This window comes from Myzus persicae, unplaced genomic scaffold (genome assembly GCF_001856785.1).
Source record: "Myzus persicae strain clone G006 unplaced genomic scaffold, MPER_G0061.0, whole genome shotgun sequence".
NCBI lineage: Eukaryota > Metazoa > Arthropoda > Insecta > Hemiptera > Aphididae > Myzus > Myzus persicae.
The window spans coordinates 9,052-34,326 of NW_019103046.1; the positions used below are offsets into that span (position 1 = coordinate 9,052).

Here is a 25,275-nt window from a genome sequence, read left to right on the forward strand (position 1 = left end):
TTCATCCATTGCCCATTGAGTCTATACTCTATATATTCGAACCCCTGCCGTATACGTAGATCACCCCTTCTGAAATTACATCTGGCCAAAAGGGCAACATTTCCCTCGTGCGGGGTCCGATGAATTAACCGTTAATTGAACCCTAACCGAGAGAGAGAAAAGGAAAAAAAATGAAAATGAAACTTACTTCGAACAGCCGATATTTTTGGTCGCACGTTCTCTTGCCATCCTGCGCTCGCGGGTACCCACCACTGAGCAACGACCAGCAGTAGGCCGGCGACGAATAATGCTCCTTTCTGCATTGTATAATCCGCGGAAACGTTTCACATCGAACTAGATTTTTTTTTGGTTATTGAACGCGTAAAAAAAAAACTCGTGGACGAATATTTTGCGCGGCGACCAGTGCCTGTTACCAGCACTTGGGTACAATGTTGTCAACAGCGGTTGTGTACGACGGCGACCACGACGACGGCGATCGGCGTGACGGTATATTTTGGTCGAGAGAGCGCGCGTACACGTTACCAAACGGTTGCGGCGTTACTGTCGTCTGCGGTTCGACTTAGCACCACTGACGCAATGCGAACCCGAGACAACGACCCGACCGGCGCATGGTCATCTGACGGCGGCAGCGGCGGCGCTCCACACTTTTGTCAACCACATGGACCTGAAAAGCAAAATGTATTACATTAACGTCATATATTGTGCCGCGATGAATTATTCACTTATATACAGCTACCGCTGCACAGTACAATTATACATCGATGTAGGTAAATTCGAACTATTCACTATAACTCGATCGCTGTATAAGATGATTAAATAATTAAACGCAAGTCGTCAAATCCACGCGATTCTGGTGACCTATAACCGAGTGTAATCCTCGATTTGACATCAAGCACCGAGTTCGTAGTATTGAATAAGCGTCACCGAACACTTACTCCGACCACGTCTTCTGTTTTATTTTGTTTATTTTTACAATACACTTGCTTATTGTACATTTAAAACACGGATTGTAAATATTTTCCATTCTCAACAGGAATAAAGGATTTAACACGGTATACTACACTTTTTTAAACGAGTTGGCGGTTTAAAATAATAGAATATTCTAGGACCTTAGGATGGGCAGTAAACAAATAATTCAGCATTTAATAAACATCCAATTAAAACATGAATCGGAGGATATTAGCCTAACCAATTTAACAAAACATAATTAATAATTGAAATTTCTATCCATTTAATAAAATTAAAATCAATTATATCGTGGTAAGAATTTTTTTTTAATAAAATAATTTTGTTTTCACGTTAACAGATAACTTTTAAGCATTTAACTATGAAGAAAATATGTATGATTCGCACATTGACAAGGAAATTGGTTCAACTGATTGTGCACAAAAAATTAATATTTATAATAAAGAAATTAAGAATGTCAGCTTTATATTATTCTGTGTTCACTTTTTTGACATTTACAGTAAAAAAGTTACAAGAATTTTATGAATATACACAGTTAAATTAAACAGTCTGCACAAAAGTAAGTTTTTATCCGTTTCAATCAATTATTATATCCTGTCAGTTTTACTAAAAATATTTTGTTTAATTAAACAATATCATTTCTTAAACATAGAATACATCTAGTACTTTATTTCTCCATCCTATGCCCGCAACAAAGTTTTGATTAAATTTTAGAAGTTTATTATATGATTATTGACTTATACTTCATAGATATTATTATAAACGACAATATTGAATAAAAACAAAACAAACAATTGAAGAAACATCTAAAAATAAATTGATTAATTATTATCTGATATGAAAATAAAACTGGCATGAAAGACTTCTATTTCCAAATATCCAATTGTATCCCATGATCTTTGACCCAAAAAGAAAATTTTGACAAAAGTTCAAAGAACATCAATGACTCATAATAAAAAAACTCATAATTCCAATCTTACGAGTTAATTCTTAAATGTAGAAGTAAAACGCCGGTTACAAAAAATAAAAAAATTGAAAGAAAGACAAACCTTTCCTATGTTTCTATTATTACGCGAATCGTGGGACAGTGTCTTGATAATGTAAGTCTCTTTATACATTTTTAGATTGTTTTTCGAAAAAAAAATTCGAGGAAGTAAAAAGTTTCGGAACTTAAAAATAATTTCACTATAAATTACGAATTTGACACGAAAGATAAGTTGAGAAAAAAATTTTTAAAATTTCACAATTTACCTTATAGTATAGGTTTGAAGACTAAGAACGAAAAAAATAACTGACAACAGTGTAAAAATTAAATTTACGGCAAAACGTGTTTTACTTATTGTACTATTATTTGGTATAATTCAATAAATAATTTAATCTTAATTCTATTCAGTCTTTACATTTTAATCAACAATTAATTAAAATTTAATATAGACACGATATGACTTAAGAAATCTTATCTTGGTATCTGGTCTTTATAAAACTTTGAAAACTTTTTAATATTTCTATCATTATTTTAAACAAATCTCTGATATTTGTACTTAAAATTTAACTTAAGAGTTATTATTACAAAGTATAACAAAAGACATTATTTTAACTATAATTTTCAAAACAATTTGAATTACAAAAAATGGCTATACTTTTGATTTGATAAAATATGTAATTTTACTTTAATGACAACCATTAAATAATTAACTACAAACAGCAAACTTTTAAAATTTAGTTTTTTTTAATTTTCCCCGTATAGTTTTTAATGCGTAAATAATTTTTTCCTGGTTATATTATGCATACATTAACCCCATATTTAATTCTCATTTTTAAATAAATATCGACAAATAATGCATAATTATTAATTCATTAACATTTTAGTTTTTTTAAATATCTTTAGATGTAGCATTCTGAATAACACAATTTCTATTTAAAATACAATAGTTGATGGTATTTTATCAATTAAAAAGGAGAAATGTTTATATTATTAAACAGATTACCTACTTCATAATTTAAAATGTTCAGATAAAAAAGTCAACTAATAAACTCTAAAAAATCTAATAATCTTTATACAGCAGGGTCTGATCGTCTGGAGTAAAACCTCATTTAAAAATTAATATATAGAAGCTAGTCGTCTACAATCTGAAGTACGAACACCTTAATTACATTGCATATAATAATTAAAATTTAGAATGTAATAAAAACACTCTCCGTGTTTTGTAAAAAAAAAATATGAAATATACCTAGTAACTGACATTTTAAAATATAACTTTCATTAAAAAAATTATCATTTATCACTTATTTAGGTAGATATTGCACTTGAAAAAACTTGATCTGTCCGTTATAAATAGAGTTTATTTCACATGATGTTGTAAACGATTTGAAAACACATGAATGTATCATTATTAATTTACTAATATTAATTCATTATTAAATAACAATAGCTAGGCACATTGCAATTAGCTGATATAGCGATTTATTTGTTGCTATAGATTATATATTTTACAAACAAACACATTTAGGAGTATGATCAAAATGTTTAAAAAAAAGTTATTATAATAATATGGTCTGAGGATACTAATAGTGTTATCCTCCATTAACCACATAAAATTAAGGAAATCATATTAATAAGTATAAAGTAAAATAATAACAATCACCTAGTGGCCTCTTAAATTTTAAAACAAACGTTGATTGTTCTTTATGTTTATACTATAAATCAAATTAGTTTTTCAATACATTTTAATATTTTATACAACTTATAGGTACTATAGAAAAGGTATATTTTTGTGTTTCAATTAACGAAAAATATTTTATGATTTATACACATAATTTAACAATATTTGCATCAAAAATATAGTTAATCAATAGCATAAAGTTAATAGACATTGTCACAAAAGTTATAAGTTAAATTTAAAAAAAAAAGAATCAGTGCAATAATCATTCAATTACAACATTGTCTTTGTTCTAGTTGTAGAGTCAATGTTATTTTTGTTATAAAAAAATATGTTATATTTTATGTCGAAAAAAAATCGCATCATTGCTACTGTAACTTATTTACCACCAAAAAAAACCACCACTAGATAACGACAAAATACCATAGTTAATGTTGTCATCTATGAATGAAACAGGTGTCACTTTTTAAAAATTATCATTTATGATTCGTATGAAATTAATGTGTGTAACCTAACCTAATCTAACCTAACCACTTTGAAATAGAAGTTAATATATCAATGAACATTTTACATTTTGTAGAAAAATTATTTTACACAAGTTTTTAAAATATGATTAAATTATTAAATCATCAACCACCCAAACACGTCAGTTCTTGAAAAAACGATTTTAGAAAAAAATATACAGACAATAGCTAACACAATAAGACGGCCTACTCAGATACATTTTGTTCATAATCTGTATTCTATAAATAAAACAATAAATCATTATTTTTGTAGTTTGAACTATAGGCACGAACAAAAATATTTACTTTATTTATTTAAGTTATAGCTTTTATAATTTAAAAAGAACTTTGTTCCGGAAAATATATTATACTCCGCAACAACAACTATCAACTATATTAGCATTATTACATGTTTAAATTGTATTTTTTTCAGAGAATACATAATAGATTATTTTCAATTATTTTCAAAATAAAATATGATAATAACGAATTTATTGCAAGGTCTTATCGGTGTTAGTATATTTGACTATAAAATATTGTTTATGCTTCCATCGTTCTGACATGTTTTTTTATTACGACTGTATAGTATATTATAGTGATAAAGAGAAAGAAAAACCTACAAACCATTTATTGTCAAAAGTAATGGATAAAAATTACTACTTGCTTTTCGCGATTTTTCTCTTCAGTTCCAATCCCACCCATCCCTATTTAATAACAAACAACGGGTGTTAAAGTTGTAACGATGACTGGAGAGTAGTCCCCATAACCAGAAATCGTTTTTCCCAAATGTTTTTCTTAAAGTTTAATGTGCGCTTTCGACATTTTCAAGTACAGAAAAACACTGACACGCAGTCATTATACTGTAAATGTGTGGGTATGCCTTCATAATCATCACGATTGCTGTTAATATCAACATAAAATCCGTTAATATAGTGTACAGAAGAAAAGTGAATAACCCAAAAATCACAAAATCAACATTTTTATAATAATATTATGCACATAAAAAATAATAAGTTTTTTCTTTTATTATAGGACTTTAACCTAAAATTATTATACCTCGATGCTTATCATTAAACAATAAGTTAAATATACTTAAAATTATATCAAAGTTATTATAGAAAATATTTAAATTGTTTCATTTTTGATGTACAATCAAAAAGGTAAGTAAGTAATTTACTAATTTAATATTCTTATGATTAAATTGTTTTTTTTCGGAATTAAACAGAATAAGTCTAATAATCCTTCCGTTTTAGACAATGTGTACTCCATATTGTATTTTCAGTTAATGTACAATTATTTAATTCTGATTCGGAAAACTGTAATTAAATGTTCAAGCATAATAAATTATATTAACTTAGGTCATTCTATTTTGTAGAAATTACTATCAAACCCTTAATATTAATCGTATTTTTTATTTTTAATAATAATAATATAAAATATAAATAACTATATAACTAGTACTGTATTACTTATAGATCAAATAACAATTATTCGTCGAATTTTCAACCATCAAAATGTACCATAATATTAAAATATAGGTATTTCTACCTAGAAAAAAATATGAATGATTGATTTTTATGAAGATGTTATAATGTTATAAACTTTCAATTATTACTTGAACTAAAAAGTTTAAAATTATAATTTTTTACGTCAAACTTTTTTGAGTACTAAATAATTGTTTCTTTAAATTGTTAAGAGAACGGCGTACACCGTAGGTACGCACCCGTAGACATTCAACATAAATAGATATATAAAATAAGGCTGAAAAATACTTGGAGCTGCTCAGTAGTAGTAGTGTTTCCAATTCCAATACCTATCCATTTTGGTGAGTTATATGTTATACATAGATAATCGTATGATTGTATGACGAGTGACGACTGTTTACTTTTTTTTTTAGACCAAGGTTCATGAATTAATATTTTGTGTAGTAACTTTGTTGATTTTTTAAGTTTTATTTGATTATTTCTTTTGCTTTAAAATTATAAAAACTAACTTTGAAACCATTGAAAATACTGAAAAACGATATAAATCTTTATTTCAATGTTTATTCAGTTTGATAATACATAAGTGTTATTACTATAATTATAACATTCAACTCAATACAGTGGAAAATGGAAATACGACAGAGTCGTTTTTCTTATATATTTCCTAATCTAACGACGCGAAACGAGGTCTCACATCTGGTACGTGTATATTTCCCTGCCTGCTTTTTTTATTAATACTAAATATAATAAAATATAGCTGCACATGCCACACATTGTAGAATAATATATTGTTCCTATTAATTTCTTCCTAAAATTATTTATGTTATACTATTTTATAGGTAGCTAGAATTTAATATAAATAATTATTGATTAATAAATTAAAAGTAAATTAATCCAAGCTACACCTGAAAAACAGTGTTACAGCCAAGAAATTATGAACATTTAATACATACTTCTGTCAGAGTCAGAAATAATCGTATAAGTTTTAACATATGCAATATGTTAATTTATTTTAAAAATAATTAGGTCAAAACTTAAAAGACAATAATATATTGTTTTTTAAAAATAACTGAATCATCACTCATCAGTCATCAGTATACAACATAAAAACATAAACATAAATCTTTAATTACGAATATTACGATCAATAAATAATTTTTATGTCTATATATGAAATCGCAAAACCATTAAACATAAAATCATTCTATTTATTTCTCTATAATAATTTATTGTGAATAAAATTATTTTTGTATTATTAATACATTATAATATTTGTTCAACTTTAAAAGCATAAACCAAAACTTTGAAAAAAAACCATTTATCAAAATACTTCAATAACCTTTTGGCCTCTACTATCACCACTACCTGTTTCATTAGTTATGAACTACATGGTCTGTCAATGATGAATGACGTACTTACATAATACATTAATATTATTATTACAAATTACAAATAATTACATATACAAAAAAATGTACAACAGAATATTTGCCAAGTACCATTTAAGTAATACTTAAATAATTGATCACAAGCTTAAAATGTAACCAATTATATAGTCAACTATAATTTAAAATTAAAATCAATAGAACTGTTTGAACAGATAATAGTATCAAAACATGATATTATTATACTTTTACTGATTATATAAAAATAACACAATATGTGTGAAGGGAACAAAACTATAAAAGTATAAGATATGTTATACAAATTAGGTAAAATTCTTAATATAACACCAAAATCAATTGATTCATGAATACACTTGACTATAGAAGTATGCTTAACCAAGGTTAATTTGAATCCAAATGAAAAATATTAAAAATCACGTCTGATTTAATACGACGATTTATACATCAAAAATTTTCAACGCTCGACATATATTTTATAGTGCAAATCTTAGGTTAAGTAGAATTGTGTGAAATTTGTTGAATCATTTATTTAAGTGGCAAGTGATTTAAAGATATAATAATGAAAATACGTAGAAGATAACAAGTAAAATATTCGGATACACAAACATACACACATAACATTACCAAAGTAAACAATTTATGGATATTAGTAGTTATAGGTAGGTATAAAATTATTGCGGACACTTCACCTTCGCTGTTCAAATCTTACAATTATTTTCAATAAAATACAACTTTAATGACATGTATAGAGTATAATATACAATATAGAAATATTTTCTAATAAATGCATTCGTCAACTAATGGCTGCATTATTGATTGTATCGTATAACCCTCACTGTGATTCAGTTTACTTTACAGTCTTAAAAATGAATTTTAAATATCTAAAATTACAGTTTAAAATGAAATAAAAAAGAAAAACTGTAAAAATAATATTTCTATTAAGAGAGCTACATTTTACAATAAGCTAATAAAAATCACTTTGATATAAATTCACAGCCTTGTAAGTTGTAGTTATAAAAGGATAAAATGTTTTTATTAAGCCAAATAAACATCAAACATATCATTTATACGATTCAAAAATGTATTAAATATAATACAAAAGCTCAAAATAAAATAAATCAAAAATATAATCATTTTTTTTAACTTCAATCCGAATATGCGTACCAATTTCCAACACAATAATACTGTCCTATTAGGAGAAAATATTGGTGAAAAACTAAGAAATACGTTTTTATTATATTGATTGTCTGTGGACAATAGTATTTTCGAATTCCAACCACTCTAAATGGCGTTCAGTATCGTTTCTGTTCGTTATCACACATCCCACTTTATTTTATACCTTTTAGTTTGGGCTTTAATTTTTTTATTTTTTTTTATCTCTTACTCGTATCAAACTCTTAAACACTAATGATTCTGGGGATTTCAGGTAAAATATAGACATCACGAAGTATTTTTAATGAGGTGTTCTTCACAGTGTCCCGAGAGTCCTTACATTTATTATGAGCAAACTACAAAATGTCAAAGACGATATCGACGAAATGCATTACGATTATCTCATAACAGAGAACACATTTTTTTAAAGTATATCCAACAAGTAATAACTATTGTTTATGAAGGGGCGGCAAAACTGCGGTTCAAGTATTATTCCTGCAGTAAGGTGCCAATATAAAAAATAACTATTCAGCTATACCTAATTGAAAAATTAGTATTAACAATATTATATAAAAAATAATTAATGTGTAAGTACTTAAAATTAGTCTAGATATTTTGAAAAATTCAGTGAGTAGGTACAGTGGAATGTTTGAAGTTCATAGGATTAATATTTTTTCAATTACAACAAAACAACAAAAATCGTTGTTAAACGTTTGAATAATCAATGAAATCAAAATTTGAAATTCAATTGGTAATAACTTATAATAGAATGTATCATTGGGCTTAAGCTAAGATTTTTTTTTAAATTCCACGAAAAAAACTTCAGAGAACTCGTGTATTAAATTTTCAAACCTTTGGTTTTAAGTTAACAATTGCATGAACTTTTATAAATAATTTACATATTTTCGTGATTCTGACGAATCTCGTTATAAAATTTGAACTTAAAACAAGTACCTATAACATAATTGAAGCTATGTATTTTTGATATTTTTTTACTGAGGTAAAAACTATTTATGAGTAACCTATATTGTATTAAAATGTTCAAGCTAAAAAACTTGAGCTTAACTCAACAACATGCTATCATAGATAAATCAAAAACTATAAAACATAGGTAATTTATTGATATTCAAATTTTAAATACCTATATAAATAGTACAAAAAGAGCCAAAATATTTCAAAAATGATTGCATATTCAGAAAATGTTACACCTAATATAAATTTAATGTACAGTGAAAAATACAAGTATCTTGTTATTCATTTTTGAATTAAATTAAAACAATATCGATATTGTCCAAAACTGTTAATGCGAAAAACTCCCAGTTTCTTAATAATCACTTTTTTTGTTTTTAAAAATTATTTTCAAGAGCACTGAGAATTATTTACGTTTTACTGATCTAAAACTAATTGTATAGTTCTAAGAGTTAAATTTCTAATATTTTTTTAAAATTAATATTACTAAAGGTATCTGATGCAATAGGTTTTTAATATTGATATACTTTTCAATTTCGTTCACTAAAAAATATTTTCTAAAAACTAATTTAAAGTCTTGAAATGGATCTTAACATTCAGCTATCAAATTCTCAAGTGTATAAGTATATTATCTTCACAGTTCATTTTCGTTAGTATTTTTTTTTATAAAACCTATCTCACATTTTTTTTTTTAAGTACAGAAACTGGTTAAAATTATTTGATCCTAAGTCTTTTTGAAAAAGTTTAAGCTTATTTTCAAACCTAAAAATGACTTATGCTAGGTTATTTATGAATTTAAAAATATATATATATATTGTATACGTTATATAGCAGTAAAGCACGTCATGTGTATCCGCGTATACTATACGAAATATAGTTTATAGTAAATATAATTTACAGCAGTTAATCATCAACAAAACTGTCTCAAATAAAATATAATCTAACATTATTATATGATGTTATTATCTTGTTTTAAATGGTCTATTTTATTAAAAAATCTCGTTGCACTGATATAGCCATTAAAGGCTATTTGAAAAGAAAACCTTACAAAATCACACATTCTCCATTCAAAAATTAACTTATCGCATAAATCGCATAAATTAATACGATTTAAGTACCTAATTAAGTTTATAATATTAAGTTAGTAAAATAGCCAAAACCATTAAACAAATCTTAAAAACTTAAATGTCTCTATTCACCTTTGATTATCACAAACCACGCATATAGGTACATATTACAAATAATTAGTAAATACTATTGTCTATTGGTATACTAATGTAGAACTATAAGATAACCATCTATTGCTCAATTTACGGAGGAGATCGATCTCGCTATGGCTATACATAGATACTTTTAATATTTAATTTCTATGTACTTATTACTAATATGAAAAGTAAAAAAGTAAACTACCTATAATAGTTTATACGTATTAAACTTAAAAATAAGAATTTTCAAAAAAGTCTATTTGAATCATCAGGGTGTAGGTAATGTAATAATTATTCTCATAATAACGTAGGTACTACTCTAAATCGACATCAAAGACACATAAAATAATTAAGATAACAAGATCGACTTTGAAGCCACATATTAATATATATAATAACAACGAGGATAATTAATCGCAACAAACTTTACTCAACAACCTAATTTAGGTAAATAATATGACTACTAAAATAGTTTACAATAATACAAAAAAGGCTTAATTTAAAATATGTTCTTAAAATTAAAAATTAAAATACTGATAATAATAGTTGAAATGTATTTAAAAAAATGATTTTTTCTAAGTTTCCGTCAAAACGTAGTTATTTAGTTATCGCTCAGTCAGATAACTATATATTCTGATCCTTCAATATTGAAATTCGAGATCTATGTACGTATTCCGGTATTCGTTATAAGTTATAACTTATAACTTCAAATATACATTGGGAAAGTGTCTTTGATTCTCAAACTTTGGTCAACAACAATTCTGCGCGTAATGCACATATGTACTTTATAGCTTTGGCACAGTTCACATTAATAATGCCATAGCAGTTTGGTTAAACACGTCCAATTAGCCTACCTACGCTCAGAGGTCTCGCCGGTATTTTCTGTGCACTGATAAAGGCAACTGAAAAGTAGGGAGGCCAGGTTTAGAACTGCAAAACTTTTGTTAGAAAGTATACGCCCCGCAAAGCCGGATGATGGTGTAAAATGTTTTATGAAATATTTCGTCCGTTCCCCCTTGCACCGACCTGCTATCAGCGTTTTGAACGAAAAAGAAAACTTTTTAATTATCCAGTATTAATACTTTTGCTCTTTTAACTTCCAACACAATTATTCATTCAAGTTTGCACACGCCATGCAAACATCCAATATTAGTTTCGGACTAGTTCTTATCTGACCATAATAAAAGTATATACAGTTATTACAAATATAGTAACAAAAATCAAGTCAGGATTTACAAAAACTGGGTGTTGAGTATCAGTTACACTTCGCTCACTGCGGTATATAATAATATTATGTACATAATACAAGTGAATGCGGTTATATTCAAAAATCTATACTAAGCTGTACTTACAACCATACTTGCTGAGATTTCTAATACGTATAATATGTCATTGCTCTAGTAGGGTTTGGATCATACGCAATATAAAATCACAAAAACTACCTCTTAAAAATAACGGTTAAAAAAAATATAGATAATTCTTTATTAATTATGCTATAGATTATACACTGATGCGTAGAAAAAATATTTCACAACAATAATGTACCTACCTATTCAAATTATATTTACATGCTATACTAATTTTAACTAGAATACCTGCACCTAAGTATGAATATCTAATTTTAAATCACCAATAAAACCGTTTTCTAATTAATAATTGTGTGACACGCTTTAATCGACCGAACTAAAACGCACTATTATCCATGATCAGGCTTATTATTATGTCCACCCACCTCGCCAGACCGTATGTTGAATAAAAACACGTACCTACCTACAATGTTTACACGTCGTGACGAAACAATGACCTGTGTTTACCACCGTCCCTTATTATTATGAAAACGACTCTCCCTTTAGACCGGATAAAATGTCCATAGACACGCCTTTTACAACAGATTTCTCATCCGCGAAATTAAACGAGTTGATGAATTTATTGATCCCTCGACACGAAACGATAATTACAATTTACATTACTACATTATTATATTAAACTTGTAAATAATTTTTAATACAATTTATTGTTTGTATATATATGAGCCGTTCAAACATTAGTAGATGTCTGGTATATAATATATTTGACAACATTATAGTTAATTTTCTACAAAAATGTGTGTGTATAAATATGGAAATAAATACAAATTTTACAAAAGGATGTTTGAAATTCACGTTTTTAGAGTTGCATATTGTACCTACATATTAAAAATATGTGTATTAGGTATAATATGCAGAGGGAAAGAAAATATCAATACAATGTTTTCATGAAACTTAAATAACAAATTACTAAATATAAACTTATGACCATCATATTAGTTATCATAACTATAACAAATGGACATTATTCTGTTCACAATGAATAGCAAACTATTTATGATGGGCTACTTGTGGGATGGGTGTGTTAGAATACATATATAAACTAATTATACTACAAATTAAATCTGGAATAAGTTATTAGAAAAAATAAGTTTTAATTTTAATGTACCTACATACCTATAAATAGTATCTATAAATTCTATTGAAAAATGAATAAATCATCTAAAAGAAAAAGTATAATAATCAAAAATATTACGTTAAAAAAACTGTCAAATGCTAATAAAGTTCAATCAATTTTAATTCTTTAGAAAATTAATATCAACAGTATAAGCTGAATTTCTTGAAATATTTTTTAAAGCATAAGTTTGAATTTAAGTAGATAGAAGTTTATATAATTTTAATAATGCAATACCGCATTTAAATAGGATATATTATACTTAGATTGTTGAACATTTTGAAACTATTTTATCATTTAATATTACAATACCTATATTATATATTAATATGTAGCTATCATAAAATTCAGTTTAACCACTGTATTATTTTATGATCATAATATATATTGTAATATGCTATGACTTAAGTTTAATCGTTCAATGTTCAAATTCATCGTACAATAATGAAGAATACGAAATACTATATTCCAGAGAATATCTAGTCCTCTGACCAGTTTTCGTTTGGTAACCTAACCCAACCGGGTAAGCTCGAACTGGATCCTATACAGTATAGAGCAACGACGGGCTCGGATTAAATAAAGTGGCAAAATTAAAGTTTGCCTATACAGTCACCGTATGTATAGGTATATGTTTAAACGCTTGAGCGTGATGTACTCATGATAATGAACCGATACATCAAATAAACAATAAACTCGTGAACAAAATTAAAATTTTAATAATTATAATTTATCATGATTCTTCTACGCAGGTCTACATAGGACCAATGTGATATAACAATAAAAAAAAATTAAAATTAAAAACGCGACGTGTATGTAATAGGTATGTAAATTTTACACCCGCATTGACGATATAAATATCTCGAATTGCATAAATATTAATGTGTTAAAAAGCGTGGGCAATATTCAATGACTATGTATCGAGCACTCGTCTCGCTTCATTCAGCTCATAATTGCAAGCCTCTTCTATAATAATTATTATTGCTTTACGTTTCTGAAAGCAATGATAAATCATTAAATTAAAAAACGGTTCTGACTTCTGAGAGATTTTTGCAGTTGTAGGACCGCATAAAATGAGATTTCTACAACTTTTTTCGTAGTTCAAGTCTTTTGGTAAATTTTCTCAGGGAAACAACTAAGAATATCGAAAAACTACCTCTTAAAAGTAACAACTCTATAGATAAGGTTGCTGATTTATAAAAGGGATACATTAAACTTTTGAAGCTTTTTTACTACCCTAAGACGTGTCCACAGAAAATAAAATTATTCAAATCATTGAAAAACAAAAACATTACCAATACTGAATGTAAATGCTTGGAACCGCTTCGCTCAGAATCTAAAATTATTATAACCTTGAATAAGTAATTCGTGTAATTTCACCTGCAATAAGTTCAAACTATAAAATATAAAAGCCTGCAAAGTTAAAAAAAAATAATCAAAGCTGATTTAGCTGAGATCAAATTAAATTGATATTATGAATGATGCCTATATATGAACTTGGCATTTAAATAATAATTGTGTACCTATACAACAAAATATATCGTCTTACAGTTTTTTAAAAAGTATTGAATTTAGACTACCGCAAACAGAAATTGCCTTCGAACCCGAGGTTTACACGTATCATCGGTTCCCAAAAAACGAACACTTCTACCCTAAAAAGTTCTATCTGTTTCAAATTGCACACCTTTAACCTAGACCTATACCCATGTGTATATATTGTGTATGCATTTTAGTAGGGGTAAAACAACTTTATGAAACTATATAATAATCAATTGCGATTTGTAATTCTAAACGGTTGAAACCTGAACATTTAAAATACTGTGTACCTATATAGTTCTACGCTGAAAAGCGATGAGTAAAATAGGGTAAAATAGTTCGGTACGAAAAGCGACCAAACCTAATCAAATGATTTCATTTTCTAAAACTGAAAATGACACACGAGTACATAATGTGAATTCACGACCCTCGGACACCTGAGCACATCTCCAAGACGAAGTCTTCGAGCATACTATTAAGACGAGCAAAACATCGCCATCTCCATATTGATATGTCTTGTGTGTGCTCATTATAAGATGCTCGATATAATGCGAACATTCACATTGCAATAATTGAACATTAGAAAAATCATAATAATATAAAGTCGGACAATGCACAATACATCATTACATAAATTATATTATATTAAATAATACCTCATAGCGAAGAATTGGGAACATTTTTTGCAATCTAATATTATTATAAAATTATATTACAAAACCCCATATTGGAATGTAATTAACTGTTATTTGGCCAATAAATTATCATCTCTTACAGTATCTTATCTTATCTCTCATATAGTACCGAAACTTGTTTAAAAAGCGATAGATCTTTATAACCGTGATCAACGTTATTAAAAATCAGTTATTGGTTTCTTTTTACGTAACACGCCAATACAATGGGAAAAGCGATAAACAACACAAAAACAAACATAATGTAGTTGTAGGTATAACATTATTATGCTCTAGTGCGGGTCTCTATTCTGGCCGTTTGTCATCGGCATGGGCGCATTTCGGTCTTATATATGTATATGAGGTTACATTTTTTTTTTCATTGTTTTTCAAACAGTCGACACGACACACAACGCCACCGTCATCGTGGGCGCAGCGCGATGTATGGGCGAACGCGGGTACGACGACACGTGCGGCGGCGAACAGTCGCCGACGAAACAGACACCCGAGAACAGCGGCGGCGGCAGGACAGAACGGCCGCCGCCGTGACGGTAGTGGTGGCGGTGGCGACGACGACGACGACGACGACGGCGACGACGACGACGACGATGACGACGGAACAGCGGCAGAGGAAACGGATGAAGAGAGCGAGTGAGCGAGCGAGCGAGAGACGCGGAAATGGGTGATACGGGAATTGTCGCGGGGGGAAGAGCGGGGTGACCGCCGCCGCCCTGGAGAGTTGACCGCAATACGGGCGGAGAGGATGACGGCGCGCGCCCGAGAGGATCAATAGCCCGCACTGAGCGCATGCGTCATTCGGTCGGACACGTGCTGCCGACATGACCGCCCGTCCGCCCGCCCGCACACCCACCGCAGTTGGGGCGCGGCGACGAATACGCATTAAAGCCCATAAATCGGTATATACGCATAGCGATTCAAGCGACGTATTGTAATCGGTTTTAATTTGTATAATAATAACAGTAATAATAATAATAATAATAATAATGTAACGTCGGACCGGGGCAGAGCACAACCGTGGTCCGTCGTCCGGGAGAGAGCCGCGCGGACGTGGTTTTATCGTCGCGTTTAATTCCGAACGATATAATTATTTCGTAATAATATTTTACGAATATTAAACGACATCCGAATCGGAAAAAAAAAGAACTCCGTTCCGCGGCCAAGGGATAATAATGTCATGCAAAAAGTAAAACCCGACCACCACCACCCCCCCNCCGGATCTAGGTATACCGACCCACTAACCCAACCCGCTTCCGCCACCAATCGCGTCGTCGTCCTTTGTTTTCCGCGCGGACCGACGGACGCTGTTTTTACGCGCGTACACACATGAAACCGCACTCGTTGTGTGCCCGTCCGATAAAAAAAAATTAACAATAATAACAATAACACTATTGTTCTAACCGTTTTAAATTATACGAAAAATATCATGATAAAAATTACTCCGGAAACGGTATACAGTGGAAATCGTTAAATTATTTAGTCGTATATACAACAAAAACCGTTTTGCACAAACTTTTAATCTTATATACATATTTTTTTAATCGAATAAAACCCTCTCCATAAGACGTCAAAATGAATACATATAACATGTACTGAAACGTAACTGAACTGTAGATAAATAATTTAACGAACGGCCAAAAACTACGCGAGTTTACATTATTTATGTTTTAATGAAAATTATTATTTTTACTTTCGATACACTATAAGGCATATTTTATCGTAGGGATTTACTCAATTATTATAACAACTTCCGACAACTTTCTCGTTATTCATTATATACCCATAGAAAATATAATTCCATGACTTATACATGTATATATGTATGTATGAATGTATAGTACGTATAAGTCAGTTATATGTATAAAATATTATGTATTTAATGCCTCCCGGAGGTTCACTGGATTACTGGATAATGAAATTTATACTGCCCTAGTAGTTGTTAGTACCCTACCACTTAAAATTTCTAAATATTTATGGGCTATATCCTTTAATCAGATAATATCAATGATTATAGCAATGCTAATCTACGTGATTATATCTATTAAAAATAAGTCACTTAGTAATAAAGATTAGTATCATATAATGTAGAATCGGAACCATCAATTCCTATTATAAACTAATATAATTATATTTAAAATACTATAAACCTATAAAAAACAATAAAAAACGATAAACTTTAATTATAATTATCAAATTATAGCTTTAGCATTGAACGTTTAGATAAACCACTCTACATGAAGCAATACAATTTAAAGATGCTCAAAAATTTTAAACTTAAAAGATAAAATTAAGTTTACAACATTTTAGAATACGCATAATATAACATATACTTAATGGTGAATACCTTTGACTAACATCTGTATATATAGTTTAAAAAGGTATACTATGTATATTATTTGTATTCCCTATTTGTTCTTATTTTTATAATTTTTATACTTTGCTAAAAATTACAATGGTTATCGAACAAACTGTATTTCAAGTTATCAAAATGTTCATAGTTATAAGTGATAGTGTAACAGCTAACTTCAATCTTAAAATAATATTCATAAATATACATTTTTAAAAATAAATTTTAAATAAGTAGTAGGTTATAGAAACAATTCGCTGTATTAAAATATTAATGTGTTGGGAAAAGTGCACATTACAAGGTTACGAGGTTCTTTTTATAATGTCCAGGCTCAAGAATTTTACTATATTATAGATGGTTGGGTAATAAAGTATAAAGTTTCCATCATAGTCTCCATCACTTAAAAAAGTTTAAAAAACCGTGAAACAACCTGCGTTATAAAAAAAAATACCATGTATAGGCTTTTATGCTATGTTGATGTTCCCGCGGAGTAATACGAACTATAATCTGATTACAATAACCGTATACCAATTGTATGTTAACGAATAACGTCCCTGAAGGGCTTTAAATATTGTGGTGAAGCGTATGAACGGGTAATCATATAAAAACTCATAACACACGACTAGACGAGGCGGTAACGACAAGATAATAACAACTGTGCTTGTTGAGAATATGAGATAATAATAATACATAATATTATTATATTTTAGCAATAATGTGGAAATATTCAGACTATAAGCTGATAATATAAATTCCCTATTATATTCCCTAAACCAGAAAAACAATAACTATACTTATACCTCGACTAGTGCTGTATTCAGCTTGAATTTCTTGTATTATAACTTTTATACATTTTAACTTTTATAAGTAATACATATTTAATGAAAAAAAAATATTTAGGAACTATTTAAAGAATTAAATATGTAAAATCAATATAATTGTGAATATTTCTAAACTATTTACCAACCTATAATTGGCAGGTATAATGTATATAAAAGTAAAATTATTTGAACCAAAATGTTTGGTTTATTATCATCTAACTACAAAATAAAAAACATAAATTGATTCAACACACAGATGGATGGAAAAAAGTAATGCATAGGTACGTGAACAAAGGGCAAATGTTTTGTTAAAGGCGAATTTTCTTTCAAAATTAGTTTAATATTAATGTAATTTATAAAACTGAATGATAAAAGATACCTACTCAATTGAATTTTTATTTTTATTTCGTCATTAAATTTCAAGAGCATACTTAGGGTACCGCAGCCAATAATTAGTTTACCTACTTTACTTTTATTCCTAAATTTTTATTATGAATTATTCATAAAAAGTTAAAATAATAATATTTTATAATATTACCTAATATAGTATTTTATTGTTACATAAGCATACCTATACAAATCACAGATTCTCAAGAAACAGAAGCTAAGTATCAAGTTTCGAGAACTCGTCTCGCTATGCTCGCGCCAGTGTAGTTACGTCTTTATTTTATGGTTCTCAACCTTTTTAAATCCGTGTACCAGCTACATAGTTTTAAAAATTGCATGTACCACTTGACGAAATAACGATTTCAGTTTTTTGGTTATCAAACATATATATACCTATTACCTATACGTTACTTTACATGGAGGATAGAATTGTATTTTATTAGGAACTACAAAATAATGACAATACACCTCAACATTTAATAGATTCAAAAAATATGTATGTATAGTTGTTATTTATATTCTTATAATCAATATCAAATAAAAAAATAATATTTAATGAGATATATAATTCATTCCATTATTTTTATAAAGTGTGATTTTCTTAGAGTACCAAATATGAGCTTTCTGAGTACCACTGGTGTAACGCACCACAGGTTGAGAAACACTGTTTTAAGGGATCTGAATTATGATTTTCCGTCCATGTCGAAAACCCCTACGCGACGTATGGGAATTATGACGTGAATTTATTCCATTATACTGATATCCGATTTATCTAATAAAGCAATAAAGACCAAAAACAAGATTTGAATTAGTCGTTAAGTCTACTAAGGATCGAATTTCCTAAATTTCTAAATATAATATATCTCGAAATTCTTAACATTGTTTTATAAAAAAAAAGTACAGATAAGTTAAAAATTGTCACATTTCAATTTTCGGATACATTAAAATTGTATAAAAATTTAAAATATGGAGAGTCGATATAAAGATATATAATTCTTATCGCTTCACTAGATTATTCGTTGTACGCTTGAATGAATACACGTCTTAATTTTTATGTTGCAGCAAGTGTGTTGAGCAAAGAAGGAAAATCACCGCTTCCAATCCCCTCAATTCAAAAACAAAGAATATATTATGAGATTAACCTTGAATTAATATGTTCAATTTATAAAACTTAAACTTATTTGACATTTATATCAAAAGAAATCTAGAAAAAATATCTTCAAAAAATTATGATATTTCATTACTTTTTATACTTTTATGTGGTTTTCTCAAATGCCTCACAGAATAATCCAACTTGTATGTATTATATAGGTAAACTGAATTATACCTTACCAACTTTCAATCCAATAATATGCTACCCACAAATTTTGAAATATTTTTACTTAACCTCCTCGTTAATATCTGAAAAAGTCGACATTCAAGTATAATCTAGGAATGATTTATACATTTTAATTTTCAATAAACTCATTTTAATAAATATTATATTTTAACATTAAACTCTGAAATATACACTATATAGGAACATTTCAAGATCAATTATTTCGTGCTTCGTGGAAACAAACAATATATCGTATTTCAATGATGAATTAAATTAAAAAATATATGAACATGGACACAATATTAAATTCGTCATCCTTGAAAAATATCGTATTAATTTTAACCTTGAAATTATAATATACTTTTATTAAAGTCCCTCGTGTTCTTAATACACACTAACTATCAGTATTAGAAAATAATATGGATAGCTACTTTTCTTAAAGACAAAATTATACCATTTTTACAAAATAAGAAACTAAAAATTTTCTTAAATAATTTAATTTTTTTTTTAGTAAGTTTTTAATGTCAAACTTAATTTATCTATTGGTAGTGCTTATGTTGTATAATATAATATGTATTTATAAAATGTATCATAAGAAAACTGATTACATAATTGAACATTGTACATTTGTACCTACTATCGATTGTGTAAATAATATTATATTATACCTAATTCTGTTATTTAATACGAAACAACAAATCATTTTAAAACTTGACGAAATAAGTCTAAATAAAAATATAATACAATATTAATATCTATGGGTATAATATAATATCTTAAATTGTTGCGTAATATATTTATTTTGTGTAAATAACTATATTGAAAAATATTTATTGATCATAATGCATAATTTCATATCATAAAATATTACCATTGATTATAAATACTAGTATCAATGATATTACAAATTATAGTTATATTTTATTTTGAAAATATTAATAAATGTAAATTAGTTAATAAATACACTTTGAGCATACCAACCATATCATAATTATATATTCAAAATACGTATTATTTTTAATTTGGAAATATAAAAAAAATATTGGTATCAATAAAATAAATTACAAAATAAAATAGTCACAAATAAGAAATTGAAATATTCGAAAAGTATTTACTAAATATGTATGTATACTACTGTATACCAACAGGCTACAACTATAATCTAAAAATAAATATTAAACACAACATAAACATTGTGTTGTAACGTAATCAACATACTTTGGAAACCAGACATTAAACAACTGATATTTGAATTTGATACAATTTTTATGGATCATAATATTATCTCACTGCATTCAAAAAAAACGTCCAACATAACATTTCAAACATATTTATTTCATGATGTCATAATATTATTGTATACATTATAAGAACACGTACGGAGGTGTCTCGCCCAGAGTCTCACCCTTTAGGTATTAAAACTGTCTTTTAAACCGGTTTATTAAACTAACCTCTCCTCCGACAATAATATTAGTATTACATTTCAGTGTTACAGAATAAACCTATCACGTTTTTATTAAACTTGCACCTAACTCTTTAATTTGTAAATACAATATTATTTGAATATTTTATTAAAAATAATATGCATTTGAAAATACCGAGGTGGGTAGGTGATTCGGTCTCGGAATTTTAATAAAATAAGTAATAACCAAATATTACTTCCTAATTCTCTACTCTCTAGTCCCTTTTGATGCACTGAATAGAAGTTACACAGCAACAATGTTTATAAATGCGATTATTTATTCATAGAGTTCACAAGTAAAACCCTTTGTAGACAGCAAACTTTGAATAAATTACCCACACAGCGGAAGGGAAATACACAGGTGTCTCTGTAGAATACATCCAGATATCCACTTTCCGTGCCGGATAAAGATACGTTGTCATTCTAAATATAAATTTCAATGCATTATTGATACAATGTATGCATTATCATAATGCTTCAGAATGAATATATTTTGTGCAAAGAATATTATGCAATCAAATGTTATACCTACCCTTTACCATGTAAAATACGAAAATTGTTTCAATATTAATTCATACGGAAAACCCGCAGAGACCTCGGGACACAATAGACAGGTAAGGTGGTAGTGGGTTACACCACCGCGGTTACCAATCGAACATCCAAAGTGTACGATTTATCCGCCAAAAGTTAACCAAAATTAACCTTATTCTCGGTTCATTTTGATCGCGCCTATATATAGTCCCAGTTTCCACCTACGTTACCACCAACCCCTAACCAACAGCAGAAGGAGAAGGTATTTTCGTGGCCAATTTCTTCAAGTCTAAAACGCGTGTGATAGGGAAAATGGGAAAAATAAATAAAATATAACAATAATGTTGTAAAAAAAAAATTACTATTCACATTTAGGACATAAAAATCCATATTTTTGGCGGATGGGTATTTCATTTTTTTTGTTTTGCCTCAAGTTTAACAATCGTTCGGCACGCCACTGGTGTGCAGTGTGTAACTACTTACAACGCTGCCGGTACGACAAAGTATAATAATAGTACCAGTTGAAATAACGCTACGATATACCATCCCGGAGGACAAAAAACAGGAAACCGTCGATCGGAGGAGGGTGTCGGATATCGTCTCGCAAACATGTTATGTTAATTGTAAAATATTATAAAGGGATGATAAATGTCGGTCGACAAACTCGTGTGACAATATGCTATCACAGCACGATCGTCGTGGACGGACATTAGCATTTTTATGGGTCTCGAAATCGTGGTTTGTCCATCGACAGCCTGCCACCCCATACCCCGTGTACGGTGGGTGTGATAGGGTGATACGTTGTGTGCATTATGTGGGTGACGACTACGAAACGTTCACAACGACAGAGGAGACAACGACGATAATTTTTATTTGGCAGAGGACATTATCGAGTAGCCTCAAAAACCCGAAAACGAGCGTTAAAATTGTTTTTCTGGCAGCACAACTAATAGATGATATTAAAAATAAATTAAATCTGAATTAATGATAACGACGACTTGATCGCCACCACTGCGGCAATGCAGTCAAATAGCTTGAGAACAACCGACAATCGTTTTCACAAACGTTCATTAAAAAAAAAATATAGCCCAAATGAAAGAAATATGCCTAAAAATAAACCTGAATAGTATTATGTCCCAAAAATAGAAAAATACCCAATTAAACGCAGGTATGAAACACAAAACTATTAATTCGACTTTGTCATTTACGTAAAATAAAATTTGTTTCTACAAAATCTATGGCTGGTCTCTTTTTTTGATTGCTCAAAACAAATACCTATGCAAAATGATTGAAGTCCTCAGCTGCCCTAATGTTAATATTGATATTATAATAATTAATAATAATCATTTGCATGAGATAAGACGACGGCGACGACACCGTCTAGTGTCTACCTGCGACATTACTAAAGTAATGTCGACGACTATAATACATATTATTATCACGACAACAAATTAACAAAACCCATCGGGGCTGTTGGAAAACAAGTTAACGGGTCGTGGTATACAACAACTATACACTCACCATAACGTTATTTTTGTTATTGTTGTGATTGTCGCTGCCGTTGATACCGTTAATCAGTGTGTGGGTCTGGAACGTCGGCACTAGCGGTACGACGGACAAACGGTACGACGGACAAACGGCACGACGGACAAACGGCACGACGGACGAACGGTACGCGGGACGAACGACGCAAACGACTGCAGCAGCTGGCGGAGGCGACCGCGACCGAAGACCGTAGACACAAAAACTCGTCAAAACACGCCGGCCGTTTATTTACATCATCTGTTCCGTTCTGTGTCCATCATTGGCACAACATTATTGATTAGCGGCACAGCCGACCACCCAGTGTCGGTCGGTGCACGGTATTTTCCGCGCTCCCGAATAACCGTGGGCTCCCGCGGCGGCGGCTACGTCACACGCATTGCGTGCGCGATGCAATGCAATGCGCCGATGCTTCTCAGCGTTCATTATTCAGGCCAGATGTGGTTATGATGGCGACAGGAAATACTATATGCACCAAAAGTGCAACGGTTGCATCGACGATTGCGTGCAGTTGTAACAAACTAATCGCGAATTCTTTTGCGTTCCGACATTCTCGCAATCACTTCCTTTAAAATTGTATAAAAATAATGTATACTGTATTTGTTTTATATAAATCATATTGACATAATTGACACGATCCTGCCTAATGGCTAAAACTTACTTTATATTTGGGCAATGGGGAAAAGTCCTTAGGATAAAACCTGACCATAATGCAAAAATATTATGTGTAATAGCATAATACACGGTTATTATTTCCAAATTATTGCGTGATTATAATCATCATACCTAGGTACCTACTACTCTTGACGTCTACGGGGAACGCGTCGCTGGTCACGCTACCAGGCGAGTTTGGGCCACACTCAAATAATTATTTTGTAGAAAATAAAATCAAGAGCTCGTCGTTGTACGAACCCTATTCATATTATACTGCTGTTCGTATAAACATAATATTTGCAAAGAGTGTAAAACTCGCAAACAGCAGTTCAAGAAATTAAGGAGTTACAGATAATTATTATGCAGATGGCAACGAGGACACGATCCAATTATACGACGTTGTCAGTAATATAGTCTATATTGTACGTCTAAGTGTCTAGGTAAATGATGAAGGCATGCGAAATGAAATTAATGCATGTCTGAAAATATGATATTTTACGAGCAATAGATACCTGATGAACTATCCGTACACACATAATAACTTTAAATCGTAACAAACCTAAAACTAAGTAGGTATCTAGGACCTATATAAGGACTAAGGACTTCTAAATACTCATACTTTATACTTCTCTATACTAAGCTATACACTATAAATAAATTATAAACAAACTCTTTATACCTATGCCTGAATAGACGTAGAATAGGAGGGGGGCTAACTGGGCTAAGAATACTATAACCCCACCTGTAAGTATTTTTTAATTACATTTTTTGAATAGATAACTAGAAACATTATAGGCTGAAGCCCCCCACTCCTACCCATAAAAATTAATCACGCTATTCGACTAAGTCCGAATCAAAGTTAGATATCATGAGATATCTTGGAATTTAAAAAAATTATTATACAATTTAATTCAACTTTCAGTAACAAAACAATTATTAATTTATTCATCTGCTGCAACCGACATACTATGTCCGTGACATTTTAAAGTTAAAAGTTACTGTAGTAATAATCTTATAAATAAAATGATTGAATTTCCTAATTATTATTCATCACAGAACAAAAATAATAAACATAATATAAAAATAACCAATAAAATAAATAATAATAGTACATCTTAAAATTAAGCATAAACTCTGTTGTTCATTCATATATTAGCATAATAGT

The 25,275-nt window shown here is 29.3% G+C and overlaps 1 long non-coding RNA gene across 1 annotated transcript; it reads right to left on the reverse strand.

Annotated features, from left to right (window-relative positions):
• Positions 1-465: 465 nt before the first annotated feature.
• Positions 466-23,722, reverse strand: LOC111033681. The gene is made up of 2 exons (XR_002604452.1): positions 23,436-23,722; positions 466-664 (listed from the first exon to the last, which is right to left on the reverse strand). It is a non-coding gene; the product is annotated as an uncharacterized LOC111033681 (long non-coding RNA).
• Positions 23,723-25,275: the final 1,553 nt, after the last annotated feature.